At 45.8% G+C, this 15,537-nt stretch overlaps 1 protein-coding gene across 4 annotated transcripts in view; it reads left to right on the top strand.

Moving 5' to 3' along the window:
* FCHSD2 (FCH and double SH3 domains 2) overlaps positions 1-15,537 on the top strand; it is a 144,280-nt gene that overhangs the window by 84,581 nt on the left and 44,162 nt on the right. The gene's annotated exons all lie outside the window — the stretch shown is intronic.

Raw genomic sequence — 15,537 nt, 5'->3', positions numbered from 1 at the left:
TGCATGATCTATAACTACCTAGTGGGGAGCATATGGAGAAGACTAAGCCAGGCTGGTTTGGGCGGTGTTTTTTGAAGGTTGGAGGCAGCCAAATTGAAACCCAGGTAATTCTGATTTAAATATAAGAAAAAAGTCATGCCATGAAGGTGCTCAAACAGAAACAGGGGCTCAAGGAGGGGAGGAATTTCCTACCTCGGAGACATTCAGAACTTGGCTGCACACAGCCTTGAGGAGCCTGGTGTATTTGGCCCTGCTCTGAGCAGAGGTTGGACTGATGTGTCCCTTTCCACCTAAATTATTCTGTGATTCCATGAATAACATTTTCTCTTAAGAAGATTCTGCTTGGAAACCCCTAACTTAGTCACAGAATCCCAGCTTGAAGGGACCTCAAGGATCATCTGCTCCAACCTTTCCAGGCACAGCATCACCTAGACTAGGTGCCCAGCACCCTGTGCAGCCCAGTCTTAACAATGTCCAACACTGGGGAGTCACCACTTCCCTGGGGACATTATTCCAGTGTCTGCTTGTTCTCATTGGGAAGAATTTCCCTCTTGTGTCCAATGGGAATCTCCCCAGCAGTAACTTGTGCCCATCACCCCTCCGCTTTCCCATGGGACTCCTTGTCCAAAGGGAGTCTCCATCTTGTCTGCATCCACCCTTTAACTCCTGGCACATGGGACCAGGTCTCCCTGAGCCTTCCCTTCTCCAGCTGAACAGCCCCAGCTCTCTCAGCCTTTCCTCACACACTGCCCAGCCCTTGGACCATCTTCGTGGCCCTTCTCTGGCCCCTCTCCAGCCCATCCACAGCTTTTCTGTGCAGCAGGACCCAAACTGAGCCCATATTCCAGGGGTGGCCTGACCAGCGCCGAGCAGAGTGGGACAATGACACCTTTAACCCTGTGGTGATGCCCTTGTTGATGTTCCCCAGCACCCTGTTGGGTTTCTTTGCTCAGCTGCTCACTGTTCACTCCTATGGAGCTGGTGTTCCCCAGGTCCCTTTCCCAGAGCTGCTCCAGCCAGGCAGATCCCAGCCTGTGCTGCACTCTGGGATGGGTTTGTCCAGGGGCAAAACCTGACACTTGTCCTTGTTGAGCTCCACCAGGTTCTTGTTATCCCACTCTTCAGCCTGTCCAGCTCATCCTGCAGGGTGGCTTCACCTTCCCAAGTGTCCACTTCCCCACTCACTTTGGTGTCATCGGCGAACTTGGTCATGGGGCAGTTGATCCCGTCACCCAGATCACTTAAGAAGACATTGAACAGTGTTGGGGTCAATATTGATCCCTGGAGGACCCCAGTAATGACAGGTCCCCAGTTTCTGGTTGTTTTCTGCCATTACTGGAGTAACTGCATAAGCCAACAGCACCAGAATACTCATGTTTTGATGAACCCTCTTTTCTCTTTATTAGCATTGTTGGGAGTTTTTATGAAGCTGAGATGACACGTGTGTTTTCAGCACCATCATCCATCACTTTTACCAAGCACTTTTAACGATCATTTAAAACAAATGTAACTACAGGCTCCAAACATGACTTGTACAAATGGGATTCAGCTGAAGCTGGCAGTGTTTGTAAGAGTCATAGAATCCCAGAGAGGTTTGGGTTGGAAGGGACCTTAAGCTCATCCAGTTCCAACCCCCTGCCATGGGCAGGGACACCTTCCACTAGAGCAGGTTGCTCCAAGCCCCTGTGTCCAACCTGGCCTCGAACACTGCCAGGGATGGGGCAGCCACAGCTTCTCTGGGAAAAGTCTGTGCCAGCGCCTCAGCACCCTCACAGGGAACAGCTTCTGCCTTAGATCCAACCTGAGCTTCCCCTGTTTCAGTTTGAACCCATCACCCCTTGTCCTATCACTCCAGTCCCTGATGAAGGTCCCTCTCCAGCATCCTTGTAGCCCCCTTCAGACACTGAAGCTGCTCTGAGGTCTCCACACAGCTTCTCTTCTCCAGGCTCAACAGCCCCAATGTTCTCAGCCTGTCTCATACGGGAGCTGCTCCAGCCCCTGCTCATCCTCGTGGCCTCCTCTGGACTTGCTCCAACAGCTCCATGTCCTTCTGATGTTGAGGACACCAGCACTGCACACAGTGCTGCAAGTGGGGTCTCCCCAGAGCAGAGCAGAGGGGCAGAATCACCTCCTTTGACCTGCTGATTACACTTGTTTTGATGCAGCCCAAGATACAGTTGATCCAAGATTGAGAACTTGGGTGTTTTAGAGTTAATAATTTGATTTATGGCCAAAAATGAATAGGTTGTGTATGGCAAACAGTTCTTCCCTCTGGTGACTCTGTTTGTCTTGACAAGTTGATGTGGTAGCTGAAGGTCTTCAATGGTCTCAGGAATGTTACCCTAGCAATGGTTGGCCACTGTGTCTCCTGTATAATTAAAAGGGTAACATTTGCATGGCTACATATTTGTGTAGCCTCCAGAACAAGCAGAACCACTGTTATCACTGTAAGAAATCATTTGACGTACACGTTATTGTTTTCTGCTTTTTAGAGTGATTTAGAAGCACCCAGGGAATTACTTTGTTATAACAGAGATTCTGCCCGAAATAAAAAACAGCATTAAGAGAAAATAAGTTTGAAGTCACTGGAGGTTTCCATTTACTTCTATAAATCTCTTTTCTTAATTCAACTATTCTTTTCAGATCCTGTCATGCTCCCTTTTAAAATGCAGAAGGAACTTCTGTAAGTGAAAGAACTATTGTTTCACTTCCCCTTCTTGTCAGCTGCAAGCCACAAAAATACTGTAATTACAATTAAACCAGCCAGAGATTGCATTATCTACAGTATCAGATGGGCCCAGCTACTTTCTTTTACAGTTGATGAGTGTGTGTTGCTTCCTCATGTTCATTCCTAAGAATGGAGGGTGAGTGAAGGGAGGCTCTTGCCCAGCACATGGTACGAGTGGTCCAGAAGATGCTCGTTGTGGGCTCCACAGCGCTGATCCCAGGCTGTTTGCCCTGCCAGGGCCATCAGTCTGTGTGCATACATATACATGCACATAAAGCCTTGGGGAGATTAAATCCTTTCATAAGGCTCTGTCTGCATCCGTGTAAATTGTTGGATAATTAATACAAAGTTGTGCCCTGTTGTTTGGCTTTTTCTTAAATGCTTTTGTATCACACTTCCCAGTTGATACCTAAGCTCTGCTTTGGAGAACTTTAGCTCCTTCACAGTCTATTGAATGTATACTAGCTGCAGTTTTGACCATTTATATTCATAGAATCATGGAATGGTTTGGGTTGAAGGGGCCTTAAAGCTCGTCCAGTTCTAACCCCTGCCATGGGCAGGGACACCTTCCACTAGAGCAGGTTGCTCCAAGCCCCTGTGTCCAACCTGGCCTTGAACACTGCCAGGGATGGGGCAGCCACAGCTTCTCTGGGAAAAGTCTGTGCCAGCGCCTCAGCACCCTCACAGGGAAGAGCTGCTGCCTCAGAGCTCATCTCAATCTCCCCTCTGGCAGGTTAAAGCCATTCCCCTTGGCCTGTCCCTACAGGCCCTTGTCCAAAGCCCCTCTCCAGGTTTCCTGGAGCCCCTTTAGGCACTGGAGCTGCTCTGAGGTCTCCCCTTCAGGAGCCTTCTCTTCTCCAGGCTGCCCCAGCCCAGCTCTCTCAGCCTGGCTCCAGAGCAGAGCTGCTCCAGCTCTTAGAGCATTTACCAGCTGACTGTGAGGAAGCATTTACAGGGAAGTGAAAAGCAGCTTCCCACCAGAAGGGCAACCACTTCTGGTGGTATTTTTGGTGAAATCACAAGCAGGGGAAGTTGAGATGCCCTGAACAGTAAGTGGCACTGCCACCTCTAGCTATGGAAGCATCTGATATCATCATCCAGCACGTAGCCTTTCCAAGCTAACTCGAGGCAAAAGCTGGTGTCTGGATCACAACTCTTTCTGTTGTAGATGAAAACTGAATGATGGTCACACTTCCCTGATGACAGTCAGCTCTGTCTCACCTCATGTTTAACCACAATTAAATGTGGTTTAAGCAGTTCCTTCTTTAAGCATTTGGTCCAAAAAGGCTGTTTATATCCGGGGGGCTGAGTATTTATTCCTCCATGGGTGGGGATTGTATTAATGAAACAGCCTGATACATAACTCAGGGCCACTTAATTATCTTAAAACAAGAATCATTTTTCATGGGATAATAAAACTATTTCTTGATAATGCTTCTGACTTGTCAGCGAAGTTTCCTTTGGCGTTTTGACAGAAATAACTTTAGGAATGGGTTGATGGTGAAGAAATGTAGTGTGATTATACAGATGCTCATGAAAGGTATTTCCTGGATAGGAAAATCAGGGATGTATTTACATGAGACGGTTTGCAGGAGGCTGGTATTGTTTGTGCAGTGATTGGGAGCGACTTGGGAAGGGTTAAAGAGAAATCCAGTTATGGAAGGTAAATGCAATGCAGAAGAAGAAGGAAAATGAATGGAAAGCTAAAGAAACCCAAAATCACTGTTAGGAAGAGGGCACAAGGAAGGGTTAAGATGGGGAAGGAGCTACTCGACAGGAATCCAGGCGGTCTCATTGAGAAACCTCATTGAAGGAGTTAACAGAAAACTTTACAACATTTTCATTTCGTTATTTATTTCTTTGGGGCTCTTAAAGATTTAATGTCGAAGCCGTTGAGGATTTGGATCAGGCTTTTTCTGTCAGGTGCCATAAAAGCACTCATTTTGCACAGGAAATGAAACTTTGCCATCGTGTTTCAGAGCCGCGCTCTAACACAATAAGAACGGTTCCCGAAATACTTGGCCGTGGCAGAAGCAGCCGGCGCGGCTCCGGGAGGCAATGGCCGAGCTCAGGAAGCACCTGGGGAATGCTGGTGGGGAGGCAGGTGGAGCAACGTCCAAGGGATTGAACTAGAAACATGCGACATTCCAAGTTTAGAAGTCACGGACGCACATCCCGAATGGATCATCACGGGTCTTTGTTTTTAGCAACTCTGTGTTCTTAGAATCATAGAATCCCAGACTGGTTTGGGTTGGAAGGGAGCTTAAAGCTCATCCAGCTCCAACCCCTGCCATGGGCAGGGACACCTTCCACTAGAGCAGGTTGCTCCAAGCCCCTGTGTCCAACCTGGCCTTGAACACTGCCAGGGATGGGGCAGCCACAGCTTCTCTGGGAAAAGTCTGTGCCAGCATCTCAGCACCCTCACAGGGAAGAGCTTCTGCCTTAGATCCACCCTAAATCTCCCCATGTTTCAGTTTGAACCCAAAATTGAGAAGGTTTACATTGAGTGTGGCTGTAAAGTATGAGATGCTTTCTGTTCTTTCATCTTCAAAAGCTTTGCTTCTCTGTCTCAATATAAGTCCCTTTGGTGACAGTGGAGGTGTTTCCTAGCGTAGATGGATAGATTGAGGTGAGGAGCTGGTCATCAGTTGTCAGCTTTGGGCAAAGGCTGTTTGAGCTGTATTTTTGGCACAGTCCTTACAAGAATTCCTTGCCTTGGAGTCTGTTCCTGCAGTGGAATTCTGGGCTGGTGCTAATGAACCTTTATGGCACTGCATGTTCCAAAGGCATCACACAACCTCACGTTTCAGCTGCTTTGGAGAGGTCAGTACATAGCTCAGGGCTCCATCAGCAGTGAATGGGGTGTGCAACTGCTATCAGAAGAGAGAACTGTTCTTTCAGTGTGAGCTTCACTGGAAGGAAATGAACGGAGCTGATCCATATGGAATTAGGCCACAGCAGGGCATTAGGAGCAAGAAATTCCTGTTCGGTGCTTACAGATTGCTAGAGAGGTAAGTGACTGGAAAGATGCCTCAAAGCTCAGTCAGCTGAGGAGGAGGAGGAGGGGGGATCCTGCAGGATGATTTCGGCATCTACCTGCTGGTTTTCATAGAGAAAATAAATTCCCATCTGTTCAAGTTGTCATCTCTGCTAAAAAGGCTTTATAGCAGGATAAACATCCTTGTCATGGAAGCGAAACAGATACTCCCTACCAGATGAAGATGTCATTATCCCACTCTGCTCAGTGCTTGTCAGGCCACCCCTGGAATACTGTGCTCAGGTTTGGTCCTGCTGGACAGAAAAGCTGTGGATGGGCTGGAGAGGGGCCAGAGAAGGGCCACAAAGATGATCCAAGCACTGGGCAGCGTGTGAGGAAAGGCTGAGAGAGCTGGGACTGTTCAGCTGGAGAAGGGAAGGCTCAGGGAGACCTGATCCCATGTGCCAGGAGTTAAAGGGGGGCTACAAAGACAGAGACTCCCTTTTGGACAAGGATTCCCATGGGAAAACCGAGGGGTGATGGGCACAAGTTCCTCCTGGGGAGATTCCCACTGGATACAAGAGGGAAATGTTTCCCACTGAGAACAACCACCACTGGAGTAATCTCCCCAGGGAAGTGGTGACTCCCCAGCGTTGGACACTGTTAAGATTGGGCTGCACAGGGTGCTGGGCATCCAGTCTGGGTCATGCTGTGCCTGGAAAGGTTGGAGCAGATGATCCTTGAGGTCCCTTCAACCTGGGATTCTATGATTCTATACCAGTAGGTTCATTACATCCATAATGCCCTATGACTGACCAGCTGGAACAGTGTATTCCAACTGAATAAGGATATTATTTTGTAATGTTTTCTAAATTACTTAGTCAGAACAGCAACTGCTCATAGGATTTGAATGTTAGATAAAGAACTTGTGTCTCTCTGGTAATGGCCACTCTTGTTCATCAGTAATCAGAGAATCATAGAATGGTTTGGGTTGGAAAGGACCTTAAGATCGTCCAGTTCCAACCCTCTGCCTAAAGGGAAGAACCTGTTCAGTGCAGCAGTTCACTTGCTCCCCCTTGGCCACAGCATTGTCCAGAAGCGTTGCACATCCCTCTTCCATGACTTCCTTCAATAATGACTTTGAAAACCTTCAGGAAGGCTTAAATGCTGAGATTCAAGGCTTTTAATCTCACATAACTCAAAGTTATGGAGCTGAAAATGATGTAAAGATGCCCAAAGAAAATCCATTTGAAAGAATCATGACAATAACCTGATTTTGGGTGTCTCAAGTTATTTGGAGAAGCTACTTTTGGCTGATGTATAACACCAGGTATGTGGAGATGGGTAGAAATCAGGTTTCCAAGTCAATTTAAAGAATATTAGAACTAACATTTTTAATTGCTCCTTTTAATCAAATTGTTCAGTGCTTTATATTAGACCTCAGGTGAAATGGTTTAATTTAATAGATAAGAAGTCAATTTGATAAAAGCGATATTTAAAGAAGGTAGAGAGTCCTAAAAAAGAAGCTGGATGAAAAGAAGATGGCAAATCTGAGTGAAAAGCAGCTTTTTCCTAAGTGAAATCTTCACAAGCATTTGTGGCTGTGTATGGCCAAATAATTCAAGTTTTAATAGTTGACTCACTTCTGTCATGCTTCACTCTTCTCCATGGGCATTTATTCAGAGACAAGGGCCTCTGTGATGAGCTTTAAGGTCCCTTCCAACCCAAACCAGTCTGGGATTGGAGGATTATCAATTTAACAACAGTTATCTTTTTGTCCACTCTGATTTTCCTTTACTTCATCAAATAAACCTGTTAAACAAACCCTTTCCTGCTCCAACACAGGCTGTTGTTCCCAACTGCTCTTTGGATTTACCACTTCCATATGTTTTTCTTTTTCTCTCCATGGGTTTAAAGTTACCTGTCACTTCCAGCAACCTATTCAGTGACCAGGCTGTTCCAAAGATGCTCACAGCACAGCTTTAGTGATGGCGATACTAAAGACTTCAGTAAGTTTAATGTATAACTGAGCATTGCCCAAAGAAGTGGTAAATGCTCCATCCCTGGCAGTGTTCAAGGCCAGGTTGGACACAGGGGCTTGGAGCAACCTGCTCTAGTGGAAGGTGTCCCTGCCCATGGCAGGGGTTGGGACTGGATGATCTTAAGGTCCTTTCCAACCCAAACCATTCTGTGATTCCATGATTTCAGATTGTTATCCCCCAAACAGACATATGTTAGATGTGGTCCTACAGATGTAACATTGCACTGTCCAATCCACACCATGAATGGTCTTTTCAGAATAACGAAGATATTTTCCACCTGACATTAAGAACTGTTTAAATTTGATGTTAAGATATGAATTAAAGAGGATGAAAAGGGCAGAGCATGTTTCATAGAGTGAATCCTCCATTCAAAACAGTTGGGGCTGTTCAGCCTGGAGAAGAGAAGCTGCGTGGAGACCTCAGAGCAGCTTCCAGTGTCTGAAGGGGTACAAGGATGCTGGAGATGGACCTTCATCAGGGACTGGAGTGATAGGACAAGGGGTGATGGGTTCAAACTGAAACAGGGGAAGTTCAGGTTGGATCTAAGGCAGAAGCTCTTCCCTGTGAGGGTGCTGAGGCGCTGGCACAGGGTGCCCAGAGAAGCTGTGGCTGCCCCATCCCTGGCAGTGTTCAAGGCCAGGTTGGACACAGGGGCTTGGAGCAACCTGCTCTAGTGGAAGGTGTCCCTGCCTGAGGCAGGGGGTTGGATCTGGATGAGCTTAAGGTCCTTTTGAACCCAAATCATTCTATGATTCTATGATTCCTGACAAAACACTCTACTAAAGGATTACTAAGACCTCTTTGCCAGTCATCCTAATATTTAATGACCAAAACAAGTGAAACTATTTTAGGGAATATTTGTAATCCACACAAAGGAGCCTCATGTCCTGAAAAGGAGAACGGCTGCGAGTCACAGCGCTGTGATTATTGTCATAGTTATAGAATCACACAACAATGAGAGAAATCCTCTGGAACAATAAAGGAAAAAACATCACAGGACTATGCCAAAGGTAGAGCAGCTGCATTGCAGCACTGAAGATTAATCCGTGTTTCCCAAATATCACTCGGGAATTCCACGTGCCAACTATGCTTTATTACTTTAGTCGTCCATTCTTATTTGTTCCCAGAGGATTCGTGCTAACAATTTATGGATGCAGTCCTGTTAGCACCAATGGGGGAGGAGAGAGATGGTTTTAGTCTGAATTCTGTAGTTAAAAATACTGTGAAAGGTTTATTCCTTTTAAACAGATTCCCCCCACTCCCAACACAAAGCTTGGCACAAACCCCCCCATTCCAAGCCGTATTCCTGAACCAGTATTGATGGGTTTATGGGTTGTACCATTTTCACCAGAAGCTGACGGTATTTTATAAGCTCCTACTATTTGCTACCTGACAGTGATGAGTGAAAAACCTCAAGAGAAAAGTGGACAAAATGGGATCTGGTGATGTTAAACTGTCTTTTAACTAAATCACTTCTTAAGCTTGGCCTGATTGGAAACACCTACATATATTTCCCCCCCATAATATCATTATTAAAGAGGGGAAGTTCAGGTTGGATCTAAGGCAGAAGCTCTTCCCTGTGAGGGTGCTGAGGCGCTGGCACAGACTTTTCCCAGAGAAGCTGTGGCTGCCCCATCCCTGGCAGTGTTCAAGGCCAGGTTGGACACAGGGGCTTGGAGCAACCTGCTCTAGTGGAAGGTGTCCCTGCCCGGGGCAGGGGGTTGGAGCTGGATGAGCTTTAAGGTCCCTTCTAACACAGTTCTATTACTCTATGACTCTGTTAATATTGTCATTAATTTTACTAATACTTTTCTTAAAGGGATATTGGATTGGGAGAGGATGATGAGCATCTCATGGTGGCCATTCTGTCGTTTTCTGTGCGCATAGTAGACATCAGTGCACCAGCAACAAAGGTTTTGTCATTAAAAACAATGACCCTGCCCAGACTGGAAAGGAACAAAATGATGTGCAGAACAATCATCGGGGGACTAATGAGACCAAACAAAGAACTTGCAAACAAGCCCAAAACCATTGAGACTAGAAAATGCAAAGCTCTGGGGTAGGGGAAAGTGCAGAGTGTGTTTATGAGCCCCAAATGGGAATGTGAGCAAACAGAAGGCAGGGCTCTTGCTGCCTTCTAGTGTTTATTGTTCCCATGTTTGCTGTGATGAAAGCTCCTTCCCCAGGTTCAGGGAGAAGAGGAGGAAACTTGGAGAGTTTATTCAAGCATTGTGCATTTAAATAGACACTTTGTTCATTTTGAAGCCTTTTTCCTTACATTACAAGGGCTTTGGACAAGGGCCTGTAGGGACAGGCCAAGGGGAATGGCTTTAACCTGCCAGAGGGGAGATTGAGATGAGCTCTGAGGCAGAAGCTCTTCCCTGTGAGGGTGCTGAGGCGCTGGCACAGACTTTTCCCAGAGAAGCTGTGGCTGCCCCATCCCGGGCAGTGTTCAAGGCCAGGTTGGACACAGGGGCTTGGAGCAACCTGCTCTAGTGGAAGGTGTCCCTGCCCGTGGCAGGGGGTTGGAGCTGGATGAGCTTTAAGGTCCCTTCAACCCAAACCACTCTGGGATTCTGTAACTTCATCCTTCAGTGTTGTCATCTGTGTAGACACTACAGAGTCATTCCTACATGATTGCAATGACTGAGAAATGCAGAAGCTTGCCCTGGGTTCCTGTCAGCAGATAGGTGCTTGCTGCAGGCGTGATGTTTGGGGATGCTTCTGGTGCTTTGATCTTGGGTTTGTAGGTAATTTATATATAGAAGTCCTGTTTTGTTGACAAATTCAGACCTGATTTATGTTAAGATGTCTTAATGGAGAACAAGAGTGTTCAGCAGTGACAAGTAGTGCAGGGATGGGAGAATTTAAACAGAAAAAGACTTAAAGAAGGCAAGCTCCTCCTCTCTGTTCAGACATACTGATGCCTAGAATAAATTACTACCAGGAATCAGCATTTTGAAGGGAAAATGACTATGGCACATAACTGTTAGCTGAAAAGGATGAGTTTTCCTGACCTTCCTTCCTTTCTCTCCTGATGTCCTTGGGAAATGCTGTTCTGTATCACTGATCCGAATAGTGCTGAGTTTGGCAAAGCCAGCTGACTCGAGCTGTTGACTTTATTACTTGTGGGGTTTAGATGAGTTTTTAAAATGCTCCATCCTTCATTGTCAAATAATATGTGATGATTCTTGCTTTCTGCTGTGCTCTGGGGAGACCCCCCCTGCAGTCCTGATCCAGCTCTGGGGCAACAGCACAAGAGGGACGTGGAGCTGCTGGAGCGAGGCCAGAGGAGGCCACGGAGCTGCTGCGAGGGCTGGAGCAGCTCTGCTCTGGAGCCAGGCTGAGAGAGCTGGGCTGGGGCAGCCTGGAGAAGAGAAGGCTCCTGAAGGGGACACCTTAGAGCAGCTCCAGTGCCTAAAGGGGCTCCAGGAAACCTGGAGAGGGGCTTTGGACAAGGGCCTGTAGGGACAGGCCAAGGGGAATGGCTTTAAGCTGCCAGAGGGGAGACTGAGATGAGCTCTGAGGCAGAAGCTCTTCCCTGTGAGGGTGCTGAGGCGCTGGCACAGACTTTTCCCAGAGAAGCTGTGGCTGCCCCATCCCTGGCAGTGTTCAAGGCCAGGTTGGACACAGGGGCTCGGAGCAACCTGCTCTAGTGGAAGGTGTCCCTGCCCGTGGCAGGGGCTTAGAACTGGATGAGCTTTAAGGTCCCTTCAACCCAAACCAGTCTGGGATTCTATGATCTGTTGCTATGCTCAGGATAAAATACATACAAACTACTTTTGTTCTTCACCTCTCATAGATCCAGAAGGATGCTTAAGCTGATATGTTAATAGTAAGTCTTCCTGTTAACAATTTAGCTGTTACTGTACATACCCCAAGCATTCTCTTTTATATTCCTTTTCATATGCTGAGTCATTTGCATATAAAAATTAAACCAGTTGGAGTCTCATTTACCAAAATCATCCAACTGAATATTCCCAGACTGTCCCATCGGTGAGATCACACTGTTTATTTAATGGATTATAGGGATAAGTTTTAAACACAACCACTTCAAAAGCTCCTCTCACCATGCTTGATATCTGATTTATATTGTTGGGGTTTTCAGTGTGAAGTAAGAAGTGTTTGGAGTAGTGTTAAAGAAAATACAGGATGGAAAATCATGTCCCCGTTGTTACTGGGTTACAGGTTGATTTCAAACCAACACAGATCCGGGATAGATAAAACAGGGTTTCTCATGCAAATGAGAATAGGGTGGTATAAGAATTTAATATTCATTTTTAATAAGGCAAACTAGAGAGAAGGCAACGTCTGTGATAGGGATCTCCCTTCTCATATAGAGGTTTGCTTTGATTGAAGAGGAAAGCAAGTCCCATTACCCTGCTGCAATACCATTGACTGCACAGCACAATTATCACTCCCCAAACACAATGATTTTTGTTCACTTCATGTAAAACTTCTCCTTATCTTCCCATTTTCAGGCTCTGGGCCGGGTAGGGTAAGGTCAGGGCTAATTTTGTTATGTGACCTCCACCCATGTAAGGAAATTCTTTGCCTTCAACATCAGCTCTATTGTTTCCGGCACAGCCGTGGCAGCTTACGAAGCATTTCTCCAGGTTTTCCATGCTCAGCAAAGGCAAAATCAGCTCAGGTGAACTGTTGAGTTGTACCAGCTCATGAAAGGAAGGATGTTTTCACGTGAATACTTGATTTGATCCATGATGCTTGTCTTACTGAAAGAATGGGGTTCCAGCAAGGATTAGGGAGTTCAAAAACATATACAAACATAAATGCCGGTGTTTGAATATATAAAATATATTGAATATAGAAATTTATGTATGTTTTTAGGCAGTCATAGAATCCCAGACTGGTTTGGGTTGAAGGGACCTTAAGCTCCTCCAGCTCCAACCCCTGCCCCGGGCAGGGACACCTTCCACTAGAGCAGGTTGCTCCAAGCCCCTGTGTCCAACCTGGCCGTGAACACTGCCAGGGATGGGGCAGCCACAGCTTCTCTGGGAAAAGTCTGTGCCAGCACCTCAGCACCCTCACAGGGTGAATTGGAATTAATATATAGTGTTTCTTACAAAAATACACTTTAATTTGCTTGTGTATCCATTGCCTTTGTTACGTTTCAGTTTCAGTTCTTCGCGGTCCTGATTTCATCCATTATCCTCTGAAGCTTGGACTCGGGTGGGGAAGGATTTTTGCAGCTTTAACACGACAATTCCATTGCAAAGACGTTATTTCTTAAAAATCATTGACTTTTGTCTACCCTTGGAAGTTGTAACTCTGTGGTACTTTGTATTGTCTTAGTTCTGATGTCAGATCTGGCTTTTAATAAAGAAGAAAATCTTGATTTCCTTTTGAGGTTGAAAAATAGACAGGTTTTCAGTCTGATTGTAACGCAGTAAGTGATTTACTAATCTTCAGAGATTCAGAAAGAGAACAAAAGCCATTGTAGGGGAATAATATGTGCTGAGCTTCTTGAAATACTTCTTTTGCCAGTTCCCACTTCAAGTTGTTTGATCAAAAAAGCTGAAAAGACTTTTTTATTTCCAACCTGAATGATGATGTTCAGAGGTTTGGGTCAGGGTGTTTGTATGTGAATGAGATTCAGGTTAGGAAATCCCAGATGAATGTCTTTATATCATATAGTGCAGCAAGTCAAATCTTTTGTTTTAGTAGTAACATGTGCAGCTTCATACAATAATCACCATTTATACAAGGAATAACCACCTTATCACTGAAAGCAATTTGTAACCCTGTAACTGATGGCATGTCACATTTGCTGTGCAATGAGTGTTTTCCCTCTGTTGGAGCTGCATGTGTAGCCCTGGCTTCTCCTGTGTTGTATCATGCTGCCTTTACTAACTTCCAATCTGGCAGCTCTTAACAGTAATTAAGAACTTCATCATATTGAAACCACTTTTAATTAATGAAAGGAGAAAGGCTGTAACGTGCTTTCCACATGCTGACAGATTTGTGGGATTCCTGGTGTTTTGCCACACTTTTCTTTGATGTTTCTTCTTATATAGCTAAAGGGGCTAAAAGAAACCTGGAGAGGGGCTTTGGGCAAGGGCCTGTAGGGACAGGCCAAGGGGAATGGCTTTAACCTGCCAGAGGGGAGGCTGAGATGAGCTCTGAGGCAGAAGCTCTTCCCTGTGAGGGTGCCGAGGCGCTGGCACAGACTTTTCCCAGAGAAGCTGTGGCTGCCCCATCCCTGGCAGTGTTCAAGGCCAGGTTGGACACAGGGGCTTGGAGCAACCTGCTCTAGTGGAAGGTGTCCCTGCCCATGGCAGGGGTTGGAGCTGGATGAGCTTTAAGCTCCCTGCAACCCAAACCAGGCTGGGGTTCTATGAATCACACCACAGAAGTACCAGCTTCTCTCCACTGCCTCTAAAAAGAACCAAGAATGACAAACTCCAGCGTATACATCAGGACTGTAGAAGTCTCAAGTTAAATGACGTGAACCCTCCTGCTGGGTTTAACATAAAATGAACATATGGGCTTGATACGAAGGTGGGGGCGAGCTCTGAAATGCTGCTTTATAGCACGCTGGAAGGAAAAAATCACAGCTGCTTTGCAAAACAGCATTTAGAATTGCTTTGCCAAGCTTCAGCTATTTATTTACATGTATTAGCACAACTCGAGCCTGGTGTTTGGGCTGAAAAGCTTCAGGAACAGATATGCTCAATCATAAAATCTCCAGATTCTGGTTTTGGGGAAAGCACAACCAATCTTGGCAATTTTACCATAAAATCATAGAATCCCAGGGTGGTTTCTGTTGGAAGGGCACTTAAAGCTCTTCCAGCTTCAATTCCCCTGCCACGGGCAGGGACACTTTCCACTAGAGCAGGTTGCTCCAAGCCTCAGCCTCTGAAAGTGCAAGACAACCCTGTTGGGACAGTGTGTGTTCGATGTGAAATCTAATGTTCTCGAAATGAGATACTAACTTGGGCACTCGTATAACTATGATGCTGTGGCTCATCCCTTCAGCGTTATAAAAGCTCATGAAGTGTTAAAATCCTCCTGCTAACCTAGGACCGTGCCTTATAGATTTGATGTGCATTGCAGGATGAATTCCAGTAGAGGTGTGTTATACCAAGGCAGGGAAGAACTGAACATCTGCCCCATCCCTGGCAGTGTTCAAGGCCAGGTTGGACACAGGGGCTTGGAGCAACCTGCTCTAGTGGAAGGTGTCCCTGCCCGGGGCAGGGGGTTGGAACTGGATGATCGTAAGGTCCTTTCCAACCCAAAGCATTCTATGATTCTATGATTTGAGTCTAATTCACATGTGTCTCTTAGCCTGGGCTTTAACATTGGGCTTGATTTTACTGTAGACTTCCACAATTTCACCCTTTTTCCCCCCCGACTTTTCAGAATGGTTTAAATAACCAAATGCAATGTTATATAGAAATGCATCCTTGACTCTGTTGAAATTTGGTATACACAGTTTCACTGAATATACCATTTAAATGGATATCTTTGAAATATGGCATCATTAAAAATCTATAGAATATATAAATATATCCAGAGTTGAACATTTAAATGAAATTTTCAGTCACTTGCAGTTGTACATGTTTAAGACAGAACTTGCATTAAACCTCTGTGTAACCCAAGCCCTGCGATGTGATTTTCCAGCTCTGGTCACAACAGGGCTTTTGAGCTTGAACTTTGATATAACTGCTCAATTTATGATAACTTTTTGGTATGTATTTGGGATTTCTGTGTACACGAGAGTTACTTTGTGCTGATGTGAAATGGCAGCTGTTGATCAGTGGGTTTTAATA

The sequence above is a fragment of the Strigops habroptila genome, chromosome 2 (genome assembly GCF_004027225.2).
Source record: "Strigops habroptila isolate Jane chromosome 2, bStrHab1.2.pri, whole genome shotgun sequence".
NCBI classification, from domain to species: Eukaryota; Metazoa; Chordata; class Aves; order Psittaciformes; family Psittacidae; genus Strigops; species Strigops habroptila.
Note: the sequence above shows the minus strand (reverse complement) of the source record. Positions and strands in the feature narration are given on the sequence as shown.